Raw genomic sequence first — 16,054 nt, forward strand, 5'->3', positions numbered from 1 at the left:
TTTTTCACATTTTGAGATTGTGTAATTTCTAAAAAGAATACATGTAATGGTTCAATAGATATAGTTATTTAAATGTCCATAATAATCACATGATCATTTTTGTACATTCTACAATCCAGGATTTAGAGCTGTGTGTCTGTATGAATTCAGCTTGCTATACTTATAGACTTAGATATATTAATCCACTATTTACCCAAACAAGTTACATTGTTTGGGTAAATAGATTGGGTTTGTTCTACAAAATAATTATTCAACAATAAAAAAAACACAAAAAAAATCTGCACATTAATCCAGAGTTCAGTTTCATATGTCTGATATTGTTTGTTAAATCTGGTGACACAAACACAGTCAATAATTCATTGCTAGCGTGACATGTGGTCCTTTTTGCCTTTGACCAATGATATGCTGGTTACTTGGACCAGTTTAGTATTTGCTGTCACAGAGGAATGTTAACCATAAATCCAAAAGACAAAACTGAAAAAAATATGTTAATTGCAAACATGTTTTTGCTTAGTAAAAGGATTGAAATTACATGGAAACTGTCACCTTAAAGCCTCATTGTAAATATCATCACAAACAGATGTTTTCCACACAGTTAACAAAGCTCCACCACATCCGATCACTGCACATAAATCTAAAAGAAAACAAAAACAAATAAAAAAAATAAAATTAACACAAGGGAAGACTTTTGACTTAATAACTACGCTTAAAATAAGTGTTACCTTTGAATATTTGTGGGAAAAATCTGATGCTACCCCAAGAATACAAAGCCACACTGGAAACGATGACAGGCTTGCAGCCCTCTGTCTTCCTGGAGTCAGGTGCCTGATCAGTAGCAGTGAGTTGACAGAAGTCGGTGTCTGTAAGAGTGGCCAAACACTGATACTCTGTCCACTTGAGTAGAGTCTAAGAAGCTGGAATGCAGGCACACTGGACGAGCTTGTTCTAAAAAATACAGAAAAAGGAACATTTTATTTGTGTTAAGGCCTAAAAACTACAAATAAGTTATGCAATGAACAATGTTGAAATACCTTATAGGTGCTGCAGGCCACATAACCAGAATCCAGAGCAATCTCACACTCACATGATGGTGAGGAAAGACATGAGCTCTGCAATGAGGTTTGAATGTCTCAGTTGGGACACTGAAGAACTCAGAAGACAGCAATACCTGCACAGAGAGACAGAGTAGAAAAAGCATAGATTTGTAATCCATAATGTGAATTAAAACTCAAAAAGTGTCAACAAGTATAATCATTTGAGTGTGGAATTATTTATGCACTAAACAGGATTTTAATTAATTAATTGAATTAAAAACACTGACATTTTTTATCAAAGATAAAGAATCATACCTCTCTCTGCTCTGAGGATCACTGAGCATCTCTGACAGGAAATACAGTTTCCTCAGTAGGAGTCATCATTCATGGTCTCAGAGGTGTGTAGTGTGGCAGCATCATGATGGTCTCCAGATCAGGCAGGAGGTCAGGTGATGGGTGTGTCATCTTCTCCATTGAAGACATACTGGTATGGCAGTTCATAAAACAGCAGTCTCTGTGTGGCATGTAGTTATCTGTGCAGTCCAGCACTGATGGATCAGGTTTGGCTCAGCAGTTCATGAAGATGGTGTTAAGATGTTGTTGTTTCAGCTGAGGATGGTGAAGTTTGAAGGTTTTCCCACAAAGGAAACAGGACTGTGTGTGCCCTGTCTGAAAAAAATACATCTACAAAACATAAAGTGCTTTTAACACCACCCACCCCCCCTCCCCACCCACCCATCTCAGCCCCCAAGTGTCTATATAATGCTGGTATGGGGTGTCAGTTACTAAATCTAATTAGTGCGTCAGAAAGCGGGGGCTACACCTAAAGCCCCCGCTTTCTGATGTCTTTGTTTATTAGCAGCTTTTTCCAGCTGCTCAGAGAATTCTGACTTGGCCTTTATCCACCCAAACCCAAACCCACCCAGATAAAGGCCAAGTCAGAAAATGGATGCAGAAACTTTCCATGTACTTCTAAATCAGTTTTTATACAAATTCTGTAAGCTGTAAAAATGTTTTTCTCTACATAATGTATAATTATAGACATCTCTGGTAGCCTAAAGATAGTTTAAAACTTTTAACATTTTTTACCTGTAAAACATGATAAGCAAAACCTCATTCATCCAAAAAACATTTGATTCTACAAAATTTACTATAATCAAGAAAATATAATTGTCTGTATTTATTCATGTGACCCATAATAAATACCTGCATTTATCTGTGATTTATTTATTTACTATTTCATATTTGAAAGCATCTTGGAGGGGAAGATCTCGTTTGTTGAGATACATACGTCAGAGTAAAAAAAGTATCAAAAAAGGAGATGACAATTAACATCCATGAAAAAATGTATAAGTAGATTTAGTCATTTAAAACATGAGAATAAAAAATAAATTATGTCCGTTTAATGCAGTATATTTCAGATCTGAGGTGCATGATAACAGAAAGCAGATCTCCCGGCTCTGCATGAAGTACAGCCATGATTTGGTGACATGATTAATAACATTGCAATAAGAAAGGGTCTTCTTACAGACAGAGTAGGGAAGACAATTTTTTCCAATGAAAAATATTTTTCATACTCTACAATCAGTAAACTCTGTAACAAACATGATCTGTAATTGTTTCAAAACTCACCAGACGACTTCATGATTGGCTCGAGGACAGGACACAAAACACAGGGTTGTGGTAACTGTAGTATGATCTCAGAACACCGGAATGGAGACATTGATCTGGCTGAGAAATAAAAATGAGGTCAAGCAGGGTGTTCTTGTCTGTAGTGGCAGAAGTGATCAGCTGTGAATACCCTCTCGACTGAAACTGCTCCAGAATCTGTTTTCTTCCACTCTGCAACTGGTTCTCATTAAAATCTCCACACACAATGATTGGGTGACAGTCCATTATTTCAAGGGAATCTAAAAGACTTACCAGGTTTTGCATGAATGGTGTCAAACTGTAGTCAGGGGGTCTGTACACAACAGCAATGAGTGCAGGGAATGGAGCCTGAACCTTCAACACTAAAAACTCAAGATCAGTGACATTATGCAGATACTGTTTTACCTGAACCTGAAAATGATTCCTCAAATACACAACAACTCCACCACCACTTCTGCTGGCCATGTGAGGAAAGTTTGTGTAGGACACATGTCTGTTGCGTTTGAACATGGTGTAGCCGTCCAAATGAAGACTGTCTGCAACAAAGGAGCCTTGGAGGTGAGACTCTGTGAGACACAAAACATCTGCTAAACACATTTCATGATGACTCTTGATGTCACTGATGTGAGATGGCAAACCCTCCGTATTGTGATGGATCAGTGTAAGAGTGTCAAGTCTGCTGGCTGTTTCTCTGACCTGAAGAAGAGGCATCATTTCCTCAACACTGGCTTGTCTCATGGTTTGGAGCGCTGCAGTTACCTCGGGATTGGAGTAAATCTTTTTCTCATCCAAGTCCTGCAAATAGAGTCCACTGAGAGACGTCACCCTGCTGAGAGCAACATAAGCCATACCTGGTTCAAAAATGTTCTTCATTGAAACTACAGCTGTCTGTGTTGTAAGACCCTGAGTTTTGTGAATTGTGCAGGCAAATGCTAGCTTTACAGGAAACTGTCTGCGTACCGCTCCTTTAAACTTCAGACTCTCCTCTGCTCTCTCAATGTAAACCAGATCATCAGATGCTGCATTAGCACTGCGGTTGTGTCTCATAGGCTGCCGGTTGTCCATTCTGAGCCCCAGTTTGATTATGTGTCCATCATTTTCAGATCTCACCACCTTTACCAGTATACCAAAAGCACCGTTGACTAAACCGTTTAGTGTGTCCAAGTTTCTGGTCAGCATGACTCGAGCTCCTTCAGCAACATTCAGAGTGTCAGGTAAATCATTTCTCCCACCTGTAAATGGTTTGTCTCTTCGTTCCATTCTGCCTGTACGTTTATCCTTCTGGAAATCGTCTGCAGTGATGATTATGATGTTTGAATGAAGCTTCTTCAGGGTATCTGTGTTGTGGGATTCCACATTCTTGTTGGTGGCATAAATGTGTAAGACCTCAGTTGGACATTCTTCTGGTGCAGTCACAGCCTGTGACAACAAATCTCTGTCGCACTGAGAAAGCTCATCCGTCTTTTCTTTCACTCTAATCCTGTTCAGCATCTCTGCAAAGGCCACATCATCTTTCTGACGCATGATCTCGGTTAGAGTGATCATCTGAAAATGTTCCTGCCATAGGTCAATCTGTTCTGGATCGTAAACGCAGAGAGGTTTAGACTGTCGCACTGGTGGCAGCTGGTAAAAATCTCCAACAGCTAAAACTGACATTCCACCAAAAGGTCTCTGAGTGCCTTTGATTTGTTTCAGTCTTGCATCCACATAGGCAAAAAGGGGTTTTGAAACCATTGAAATCTCATCAATAACAATAATTTCTGCATTCATCAGCTCAGATCTGACTTCATCCAGTTGGTTACCAAGTCCTTGAATGGGTGGTTTCAGACTCCTGGGTAGTTTCAGTAGAGAATGTAATGTAGAGCCATTGATAGAAAAAGCTGCTGTCCCGGTAAATGAAGTAAGTAAAACAGTTGGATTTGATATGTCAGCTTCTTCTGCATTAGCAGGCAGTCTGCTCAGGATCTTTGATGCTTCAGAGTGAATACATTTAATCAGATGTGACTTTCCAGTTCCTGCACCACCGTTGATATAGAAGAAAAATGGATCTGGGTTCAAACCACAAACTCGCTGAATACACCAGTCTCTTATAGTATAGAACACGCAGGCCTGCTTCTGGTTCAGATTCTGATACATTACACGTACCACGGCTGGATCTACTGCAGGTTGTTCTCTGATGGCTCTGATCTCTGTTACAGCATCAGACTGACGACTGTAGTCAGGGACATTCTCCTGTTCGTTCTCATCATCAGAATGTCTCTCAGGAAGATTCTCATCACATTGCAGCCTCACAACTTCAGATTCAGGAGCAAGATTACACCATTCATCGATCACAACATCCCTATTTTGTTCAAACTCTTCCAGTGCACTCTCAATATCCTCAGAGTTCTTCTCATACTTGTCTTTATTTCTTTTCACAATCCGTTTCACAGACTCACTGTGGTCTGAACATGGAAGTCGCACAAAACCCGAGTTGTAGAAGGACTGATAGGTTTGGAAACATTGTGGTTTCAGTTCCTGCTCTGATCTGTGTGGAAGGTAAAGTCTCAACAGTCGACGATAATATTGCTCAGGATCTTTTTCCTGTGAACAGTGGTAATACCTGATTATAGCTGGTTTATCATTCTTTCGCCTTTGTACAAATCCAAGCTGGTTTAGAAGAGGAAGCACATCTTTTCCTTCATTTGGACCACTCACCAACCGGCACAGGGCAGCAAAATCAGCCAGCGACATTTCCTCATATTCTGGGGTCTCAGGTCTGCATTTGTATTTATCACTCAAACTTGTCATCCAAATATTACAGCTGTCATGTGTTGTGCTTTCCAGGAAGCTCATGGGCCGACTCATTTTTACTGGGTTATCATCTGTTGGTACAAATACAACACTGCGGGAACATTTTTTCATTTTTAGGCCACAGACTCGAGTCACACACTCCTGTGCGCTGATCTCTCTCTTTTTTGAGTAAGCCTGCATCACAGCTCTCATTTCATCACATTCATTGACCATGTTGTTTCCAGAGTTATCAATAACTGTCTTCAGGTATTCAGAGAGGCCAGATTCTTTCTTTGTTATATATTTACAGAGGTATTCTACACATGAATAGGCATTCAAAATGAATGAGACATCTAAATTAGAGTTCCAGGCTTCAAGCAGGTCTGGGTTGTAATTGTTGATCCAACAGTCCTTTGGGTCACGTTTCAGAATCAGAGCTGTTTTCTTGTTTATGTTCTGGAGGCATTGTTCATACTCATTCATTGTCAAGTTGCATCGTGACAGAATCTGCTCTATGGTGAGGGAAGCAGCTTCAGGTTCCTTCAGCAGGTTCAACAAAGGTCTGAGTTTGGCTTTTGCAGCTTCAGTGTCTGAATCCTCATCCTGTCTCACAATCATTGTTCTTGTGGATGGTGGTTTTGGAAACCCAAATCTACAACCAGAGTTCACACTCTTAAAGCATGTCTTTGTGTGGTTCTTGCTGTGCTTTTGTAGTTCAGAGACTTTTTTGTGCAGTTCAGGTTGTTTTTCTGGATCAGGGAGTTGAGCTGAGATGTATCTGTCCACAAAGTCACAGACAGTTTGGTCATCATCCACATCTGCTTCTACCTTTTCTCGAATCCACAGCAACATGTGTATATGCGGACTACCTCTGTGCTGGAACTCAACTCTGTAAAAGTAATCAATGATCTCACCAAGGGGCTGTGCAGGAGAAAAAAGCAAATCTCTGAACAAAGCCTCAACACGTTTATCAAACATTCGCATGGTGGTTACTGGATTTGATCTTAGAATTTCACACTTTTCTGACCAGTCCAGGGCTTCAAAATCAACCTCTTCACCTTGCTGTCTCTTTATTGCTTGAATCACTTCAGGCCATCTCATCTCAGCAGCAGAGAAAGTGACAAAGAACTGAGGTGTTCCTATTTGACGAATCATACTGAATAAATCTTTGGTAGTTTTCTGCCAGTAAGCTGGAGTTCCTCTGAGTGGCTGCATAAATCTGATTGCATCTTTATTTCTTACCAGCTTCTCTACTTCTGTCTTACTTTGTAACATTCCCGATGTGATTTTGCGTCCATCTTTGGTCATAGTTTTACCTTTCCTTAGCTGTATTGTCATGCTGGAATTAGCCAAATGTATTTCAGTGACAAACTGTGAGAAAAACAGGTAATTTGTGTCTTTAGCAAATCTTGCATCAATGTTGAAAAGCCTTGACTTGAAGTAAGCACTTGGTGTGAGTTTAAGAAGTCTCTTTTCATCCAGTGTATTCTGACCGGTAGGAAACTGCACAGGAAATGCCATGGCTTCCAAATGAGGAGTTCTGAAGAAGCTAACAGGATTGTTTCTTTCTGCAGGAGCCACACAATATGTGTTATCAGTGAAACAGAGAATCTCTTCTGAAATGTCAACAGGCTGCAGACAACTTTCTAGAGCAAAACCTCCATTGTTCAAATCACTTTCTGGTTCATCAGGATTTTGTTCCTCTGGTTGTTCATCACAGGATTGCATATTAATAGCTTGTTCACTTTCAGACTCACTTTCGCACAAAAGGGCATCTTTTTCATAGTTGTCAATTTCCATTAAATCTGCTTCATCATAATCATCACTTCCCATGCTGGCTTCATCACTGCTGTCATCATCAGGTAACGTTGGATCACAAAGCAATGCATCATCTCTGATAATAATATCTGTGTACTGTGGATGAATTTGTTTGAGTTTACGCAGGGCTTGAATGAGTTTAGACCAGGTGACAGTCTGGAACAGCTGATGGCCTTTGTAGCACAGTCGTCTTTTCAGCTTTATCCTCATGATCTGTGATTGGCTTCTGATCCTCGGTAAACTGTCAACTGTTTGTTGGACTTCAGATGGTACACACACCACATTACCACGTATGAGTCTCTGTCTGCCCTTTGGAAGTGGAATAATCTTAGCAAATGGTATGCATTTGGCAATCAGATGTCTCTCCAGAATGTTGAGATCGCACAGTTCAGCTGGAATATCCTGCAGTTCTAAACCGTTGACAGCAGCAAGTCTTGGCATGCGTCCACTTTTGAGGGAACTGTGACACGTGTGACAGATATACTCCTTTTTTCTCTCAACAGGAAAGCTGCAGTGATCATGACATGCTTCATCACACACATGAACAAATTTACCAGTTAGACACTGCTGAGCTACAATTTGGTGTTTTGAGTAATTTTCTCTTTTGCAGATTTTCACCTGATTAGGAAAAGAAGCTTTTAGACAAACAGTACAAACATAAGATGGTGCTGACTTAATGTTGGATCTGAAACGAGATATGGCCTCATTCATTAAAGTGTTCTCTGGATGACACTGTAAACTGTCAGCTGGTCGATGCATCTGACGATATTTTCTTTTTATTTTCATTGCACATCTGATATTATGCATCTGTCTAAAAGAAATACTGTTCCAATATTTTACTCTCATTCGTTCTCTCATATTGTCCTTGTGTTGCTGCTGAAATTGTCTCTCTTCTCCATAACGTTTAGTGATGTAACATTTTTTTTTCTGTCTAAATTCTACACTTTCTTTATATAGGTTAGAAACATATGACCTCATGTAAGCTTTATGTTTCTCTCTGAATCCAGCACAAGTTCTGTAATTTCTTCTTATACGTTCCTTCTGCTGTTCTTTGAATATAGGAGATTGTCTATAAGATTCTTTATATGTTTTTCTCATACGTTCCTTCTGCTTTTCTCGAAAAATGGGAGATTCTCTATATGTTCTTGTTATACGTTCCTTCTGCTTTTCTCTGAATGAAGAATCTTCTTTATACATCCTTATGACACGTTCTCTTTTTCTCTCTCTAATTTTAGCACTATCTCTATAGATTTTTCTAAAATGTTCTCTCTGTTTCTCTCTATATGTAGCATTGAGTTTACACAGATTATTTTTGTACACACTCTTCTTCTGTCTGTGATCAGGATCATGAGACTTTCTGCTAGAATCTTTTTTCTTTGCCTTAAAGCTTTCATCAAAAGCGTACATCTGTCTTTCTTTCTTTTTCTGATTTTCCCTTCTCTGTGGTAGTTTTTCTTGGACCAACAGTCGTCTCCTAATCTTTCTCCTTTGCTGTTTATTATGCTTCAACAGTTTATGTGAGAGTTCATCTGTTGTCATAGTTAAACAGGAGGCAGTGTTTAAATCATTCAGAGGAACAGAATCTTTTATTACCTGAGTGTCTCTTACAGAAGATGCAGAGGTTTCTATTTCTAAATAATCAGAATTGTTCAGCTCAGCAGCTGGCTCATTTGAATAATCCACTCTGGATGACATCACTTCAGTAGCTAAAGTGTCGGCCACAGTTTTCTGTGTTTTCTCAGTGGATTTGGGGGTTTCAAATTTAGGTTCATTTAAAGCTGGTGCTGGAACAGTTGTAGCTGTTTGTCTGTTTTCATCAGCATTTCTTTGGTCAGCAACGTTTTCACTGTGGAACTCAACAGGCTGTAGCTCATAAGTGCAGGTTGGTGCGATGCAAAACATTCGGTACAAACGTTTGATCCTGTCAATCATGTCGTTAAGACGTGTGAATTTTAACATAACTGCAGTTCCACCACTTACACTTAGCGACAATGGCATTCCTGTAGACTTACGTGGGTGAGGATCAAAATATGCGTATTCACCTGAAGTCAGCCTGGAAACTGCAATGGCTGTTCCTCCCATGACTAGCAAAGCATAGCAAATGTCTGAAGCCAAACACTGTAGTCCCTGTTCAAGGCTCGGAAGATGATCTGTACCGTCAAATGTGCCATAAAGAGCAAACTGAGACATGTCGACTTGATACTCGTGTCTGCGGCTGATGATCACAGTGGGAAGTTCATCACAGGCTAGAAACACGCTGTTCACAAACCTCTTTCTGGCATCTGAATACACGGCATGGCCTTTGTCCAACACACGGTTGAGATCTGCTCTGGTAATGAATTCATCCTCGTGTAAGAATGACAGGAAAACCAAACTGTTCGCCATGCATTGCTGATTCCGGTACTTTCCATACTTAGCATTGGCCTGGCTTCGAGACGCACAGATGCTACTCACTCGTGGACGACTTTCACTGTTTGTAACCTGTACATGAGACAGTCCTGGAGCTTCTCCATCATGCTGCGTTTGCACAGTTAGCTGGGGTTCAGTCTGGATTACCTGTTGTACTTTAGCATCTGGCACAGATGATGAGCAAACACCTCTCTTTACCACATCTGCATAAGACACTGCGGCCGTCTGAACGCTGAGCTGCACTTCTGGACTGGGAATACTTGTAACAGACACCTTTACCTGCTCACCGGTCTGAGAAAGATTTACCTGTTCCTTCTGCTTTTGCCATCTAAGCTTCTGGGACTGTGACCTTTGACCTTTCCTTGGCATTTTGTGCAAGTACAAACTGGACCTTATATGTATTTATACACAAATGTATACAAAACTCAACCTGTAAACACTGAAAAACTCCTCAAGTTTCTATTAAATGGATCAACTATACAAATGGTAAAGTGTTCTTATGACCGTTTAATTGATGTAAAAGGCTGGCTTAAATACAAACTCAATATAAAAGTTATTGAAAGATCCTTAAAAACGTTTTATTGTAGCTTTTTCAACAACTGTATATTATTACTTCTTTTTTTTTAACCAGACTGGTTAATGAATAGGTCTATACTTCTGTGAAGTAATATGCAGAATAAATCTCAACAATCAACAGGCTATAATAAAACTCTTAGCTTTGAAGTAGACTTTGTGTAAATCTTTGAGATATCTAAAATCTAAAGCAAATATAAGGAGCTGTGGTGGTGTGGTGATCAGATGACAGGCGATGAGGATTCTTCAGCTGGATGTTCTGCAGCAGTCAGGAAACAGGAAGTCTGGGTCCTCAGGGCAGCTTCTCAATGACAATTGTAACTCAATACTTACACTGAGTAATAGAAATGGGTTTGTCCTTAAATAATATTAGTATAAACTTACTGTAGTCAAATGTTATAGTCAATGAAACAGACTTGAAAAATGTATTTGAATCTAATTTAATATTTATGTAAATAGAGCAGTCTGAATGTATATATTACAAAATAACCAGATTGTCTTATTACAAATAAACCTTTAAGAGGTGTATATTTTATATAATTTATCAAAGCAATTGCACCTGTAAGCCAATCAATGTTTATTCCAAAGTGTAATGCAAAATTAAAATGACAAATGTAGGGCTGTGTAAGTAGTTTCTACTGTGAGTTCTACTGTACTGTAATTCTACTACTGTAATTTTAACTTTCTACTTGTGATTTCCAGAAAAATGACTGGATGTGAGAGAGTTTAACGACAGGAAAGATGGAGCAGTGAGAGCAGAGATCTCTCAGAATTCTGAATACAGACTGACAAAGTTCAGGTAACTTCAATTCCAAAAACTTAGATTCTGGTAAAACTGGATTTCAAGTCACAGGATTGCGTTTCAACTCAGGTTCAAGTTTGTCAAATTAGATAGAGCACATGGCGGAGAATGGATAGAAGATAGAATGGCTTGTCAAAAAAGATTGAGCAGGGAGAGGGAGAGTGATAGGACAGACTGAATTGCTTGTTAATGATAGAGGGAGAGGGTTTTCTGCAGCAGGTCACCTGTAAGACAGAAAGAAAGTGGAATTAGACACACTTCCAATAAACCTGGCTTTACCGTATTTTTCAGACTATAAGGCACATTTAAAAGCCTTTAATTTTCTCAAAAATAGACAGTGCACCTTATGTATGGTTGTGCTTACTGATTTTAAACCAATTCTATGTGGTACACGGCACTCTGTCAAATGTTTTAGTATGACTTTGGTAAGCTACAAAGCAGCACCACTTGATGTATTGTCGGAGCATGGATACCATAGTCAGCACCCTCGTAGAGTAATTCGTACTGTGCTTCAACATAATATGGTGTGTGTGTATAAGGGCCTGGCACCTGTTGAGAGCCATGCTTATGAAGCAGATTTCAAACTGATCAATCCACATTCATCAGTCCATAAATCCTGAAAAGTGAGTGTATTGTTCTGTATTTTATGTCTTACAACTGAACAATTTTGAGAGTTATTGTAAATGAGTTGAATAAAGTTTCACTTATCTGTTTTGTTTGGCTTAATGTGCCTTAGAATTTAGTGCGCCTTACAGTCCGAAAAATACAGAACACATATATCATTACACACTGAAGAGTCGTACAGTACATTATTAGATTCAACTGAATGAAAATGTTTATCATATGGTGGTGGAACATTTCTAAGGACATTTTTGCATTCTATTAACACAATAAAAACAAACACAGTCTGTAAACCAAGATGTGGTGCTACAGTAACTTACTATAAACATTATATGGTCAAGCTAAACCCACACAATGAAGTCAGAGCAGACAGTTTCAGACCACCTGCTTTAAACACTTCACAGCACTCAACTCACATGATCCTAAATGCCCAAAGGTCTCAAATTCCCGTTTCTGTGTGTACTTACCTGGTTCAACAGTATATCATAATGTCTGGGGAGCCGTTAACATAAAAGTAAAAAATAATTTACTCAGTATGACTTTTGGCAAAATGAAAAATTTGGAGACAGATGACTCCTAAACAGCAGTTTCTACATTTTTCAGTCAAATATGGGGCATGTTTAATACACACTCCACTAAATCTACAATAAACTTAGCATGGCCGATATTAGGGCCTAATTAAAAATGTACTATGATGATAAGAGAGATCTGTAAGTCTGGAAATGTTTACACAGACTTTTCTACGATCTGATTATTCCCAAGAGCTGTGCTGACTCACTCCACTAAACTGAATGTCCTATAATGAGAAACATTTCCCAGCACTGTACCTCAGACAAACCTTTACTTACCAGACTGGAGACGATCAGATCAGCAGTCTAGAGAAAGGAAACAATTCATCAGATCACTGTTTGATGATTCAGACTGTTGAGCCTCTTCACACACAATCCAATTTACTGTGACATAAATTAACTAGTAAAATTCTTAATTTATTTAAGGCTTTATGAGCTTACTGTAGTCTAAAGAGGCGATAAATGAACTGCAGCGTCTCACATGGCTGTAGCAAGTGTAATAAAAGCATTCATTACTACAGAAATATAAAGAATAGCCACCAATATTTGTTGGCACAAGTGCAGGATATACCAAATATTTCCTACACAGAAGCTTTGTGGCTCCAACATTTTCTACAACAGGTCAGTACTACTAAAGTGTGAAAGCCAAAACTTTTAAAAATGTTAGATACAAAATAATTATATAAATCAGAAGCAACAGAAAACCTCGTCATGTCTGATATGAATATGTAAATCTTAAAATAGTTTTAAATATTGACATGTTACAATAGCAGAGGTGCACCATGTTTTGTAATTAAAATTAAATGTCTTAAATTTTTACACTAAAAAGTCCTTTCATTATACCTGTTGCTAGGAATATTTATGTATTTTGCAGTGTACCTTTTTGGCAACTTTTCTATTAAATTTTAAAACACATTATATTCACCAAATAAGTGATAAACTAATTAGACACACTGGCTGTAATGTACCTAACAATGTCCACTCACACCTCTGGTTCTCTTAGTTTTTCATTATTGCTTAACTGTACAAAATACTTCTACAGTGTTCTGACTTTAATGTAACACATCAGCAGAATTTGAGAGACAATATGAATCAATACCTGTGCAGCTCTTAAGTGTTTGAGCAACCACTTATACTGACTCCCCTAAAACACTTTCATTGTTTTGTCTGCTACTTAAATCCACAAACATAAGGAGAAAATGAACAACTGACATTTACCTATGTTTGGATTCAATAAGCCATAAGAAATTTAAATCATACATAAATGGGCTATTAAACTTCAGGGACATTTTCAGGGACAGTCAGAGGTCCTGTGTGAGGGCTTTGCTGCTACAGGTAATAAATCCTGACTTTGTGTTTTTGCCCATCAGTAAATGGAAACATATCACAAAAAGTCAAACTACTGTATGTAAGTTGCCAAATGTGCTACGCAATGCCAGGTTCATACTCCCTCAGTTACAATCACTGTTTACTTACCAGCAAAGGCAAAACCAAAGATCTCTTTCACTCTGTGTAACAAAAGACAAAGCACAAAAATACAGAATGAGACAACTCAAATCAGCATCACAGTCAATACTGCATCACTCTGTGTAGTCCAAAAGATTCAGTACACTTCTTTGTTTATCACAGCAACAAACAACTCACCTTTTTCTACACCTTATTAAAGATTACTGTCTTCATTAAGGTAAAATGTGGTTTCATCCATTTGTAATAAGCCACACACGTTTCTCAGTTATGTGATAGCTCTATTAGTTTGGTGCTATTAGATAACACAGTAGATTTAATAAGCAATGATTTGCTACACCTAGCTCTGCACACTTTATCAAATTCTGACATCACAATTTCAAAGCATGAACAATCATAAATGAAAGCTTGGATGATATTTTTGTAGGCTTCAACGTTTGAGTTCGTCTGCATTCAAATTCTGCTTCCTAAAAATATTATCACCTGCACACAGTATCATTTAATATGCTGTTGTTTTAAATATCTACATATCATATTTATAATATTAATGGTGCACTGCTGCATTTTATTTATTTGAAGGTGGACTTTTTTATATTTCGTTAGTTTTTCACAAAGTGAGAAGTTAAACAGAGCTGCAGGTGTAGGTTTCATTTAAAAAAAAAAAAAAACAACCTGCACAAACAAGTGTTTGTTAAACAGTTCTTAAAATTTAACTAAAAAACTAAAATTACCTAATTAAAAAAAACTTCTTGTTAAGAGATGTTATTATTCTTATATTATGTGTTTCATCCTCACTCTCTCTCTCCCTTCTGTTAATTAACCCACAGCACAAAAACACACCGGTACAGGCACGTGACTCTTTTTCTCCCGGCTTTCAGTCAGAAGCTGTGTCCCAAAATGTCGGCTGCATCCTCTGGAGGCCGCATTTGAAGGCCGATTATGTCACAGCCAGTCGACGAAGGCTGTCTCAAATGCGGCCGACAAATGAGTCCTTCATTTCCCCGAATAAACTTTTAACATATTTTTAGGCGAGAAAGTAGCGGTGTAAATATCTGCTTGGTTTATCAAGACATCGCATATTTGCAAAAGTGTGCCGACGTTTTCAGAGACGTCTGTCACCCACCAGCTCGATGGCAAGCTGGGAGGGGGGTTCAGACCCCCGCTCTTTCGCTACTCAGGTTAAACATGATATACAAGTCACTCTGATAACTTAAAAATGTAATTGTTTGCCTTTTTCTGTGTTTTATTTGTTCTGGAGTAAATCGGTTTGGCTGAGATCAAAGTTATTAGATTATTAGATTAAATAAAGCTTTATTAATCCATCCGGTGGGTCCTCCGGGATTTTCACATAGCTCAATAAACGTTAAACGGTCGAGAATTTACGCCAGTGTCCTGTTATATTTTAAATAGCAAGGAGCAGACGGCCGAGTTTATTAAACTCCCGCGAGACAGCGGTGACGCAAATCTGAAGGCTAGACCGTCCAGTTTCACAGCCTTCTCGGTCCACGTAGACCGCGAAGGCTGGGTCCTCCGAAAGATGCAGCCGACGTTTTGGGACACAGCTAATGGCGGTAAAATGGCTCCTTTGAAGTTGCCGACCCTGCTGCTTCAGCAGCTAATCAGTGGTTCTAAAATGACGGCTCATTACCTTACAACCGAAAGAATGAGGCCGTTTTTAACTGACTGATTTGTGAAGAGAATTAACTTCAGCTTCCCTAACAGACTCAGAAACACTAACACACCGAATGAACCAAATACAACACAATAACTGTAATAAACAATCAAATGAACCATATTAATTTCACACTGGGCCTATAGCAGCTAGGCTAGGCGTTAGCACTTAGTGCTAGCATACCAAACACTCCTTTTAAATAGTAAAATTACAACGTTTCACTAAAAAAGCAGCCATTGTGTTACTTTAACATGACTTATACTTCGACTGGCTTCATAAGTCACTAACAACAACTGGGTAAATCCCTCATACAGCTTATAGACATTTCATTTCAGAAAAGAGAGACAGAGAAGCAGCGCTTACCGGTGGGGATCGAGCTGAGAGTGGACGGAGATTCAGGAGTCAGGCAGAGACGTTAAAAAAAGAGGCATTCACGGGTAGTGGGAAACTCCGCAATTACACAAAATTGGCATGGAAAACGTGAAAAATATATGTAAATTTAAATATTATTATACTAGATTTTTTTGCAACAAAAAGCAACTAGCAGAAATTTAATTCTATAAGTTTAATAAATGTTTCAAACAGGATTCTTTGAATTTGAAATAATGGTTAAAAGACATAAATAAACATAAGGTCATTATGTTAAAATGTACTTTATTATGATAGATTT

At 38.5% G+C, this 16,054-nt stretch overlaps 1 protein-coding gene and 2 long non-coding RNA genes across 3 annotated transcripts in view; 1 reads left to right on the forward strand and 2 right to left on the reverse strand.

Annotated features, from left to right (window-relative positions):
• The window catches only part of kmo (kynurenine 3-monooxygenase), a 78,552-nt gene that overhangs the window by 41,005 nt on the left and 21,493 nt on the right, over positions 1-16,054 (forward strand). The gene's annotated exons all lie outside the window — the stretch shown is intronic.
• LOC308388029 lies at positions 303-1,740 on the reverse strand. Its single transcript, XR_013970026.1, has 4 exons — positions 1,350-1,740; positions 1,032-1,168; positions 723-945; positions 303-634 (listed from the first exon to the last, which is right to left on the reverse strand). It is a non-coding gene; the product is annotated as an uncharacterized lncRNA (long non-coding RNA).
• On the reverse strand, positions 11,050-13,743 carry LOC308388030. The gene is made up of 3 exons (XR_013970027.1): positions 13,725-13,743; positions 12,528-12,554; positions 11,050-11,282 (listed from the first exon to the last, which is right to left on the reverse strand). It is a non-coding gene; the product is annotated as an uncharacterized lncRNA (long non-coding RNA).

This window comes from Rhamphochromis sp. 'chilingali', assembly GCF_963969265.1.
Source record: "Rhamphochromis sp. 'chilingali' genome assembly, chromosome: 20".
Taxonomy (NCBI): domain Eukaryota; kingdom Metazoa; phylum Chordata; class Actinopteri; order Cichliformes; family Cichlidae; genus Rhamphochromis; species Rhamphochromis sp. 'chilingali'.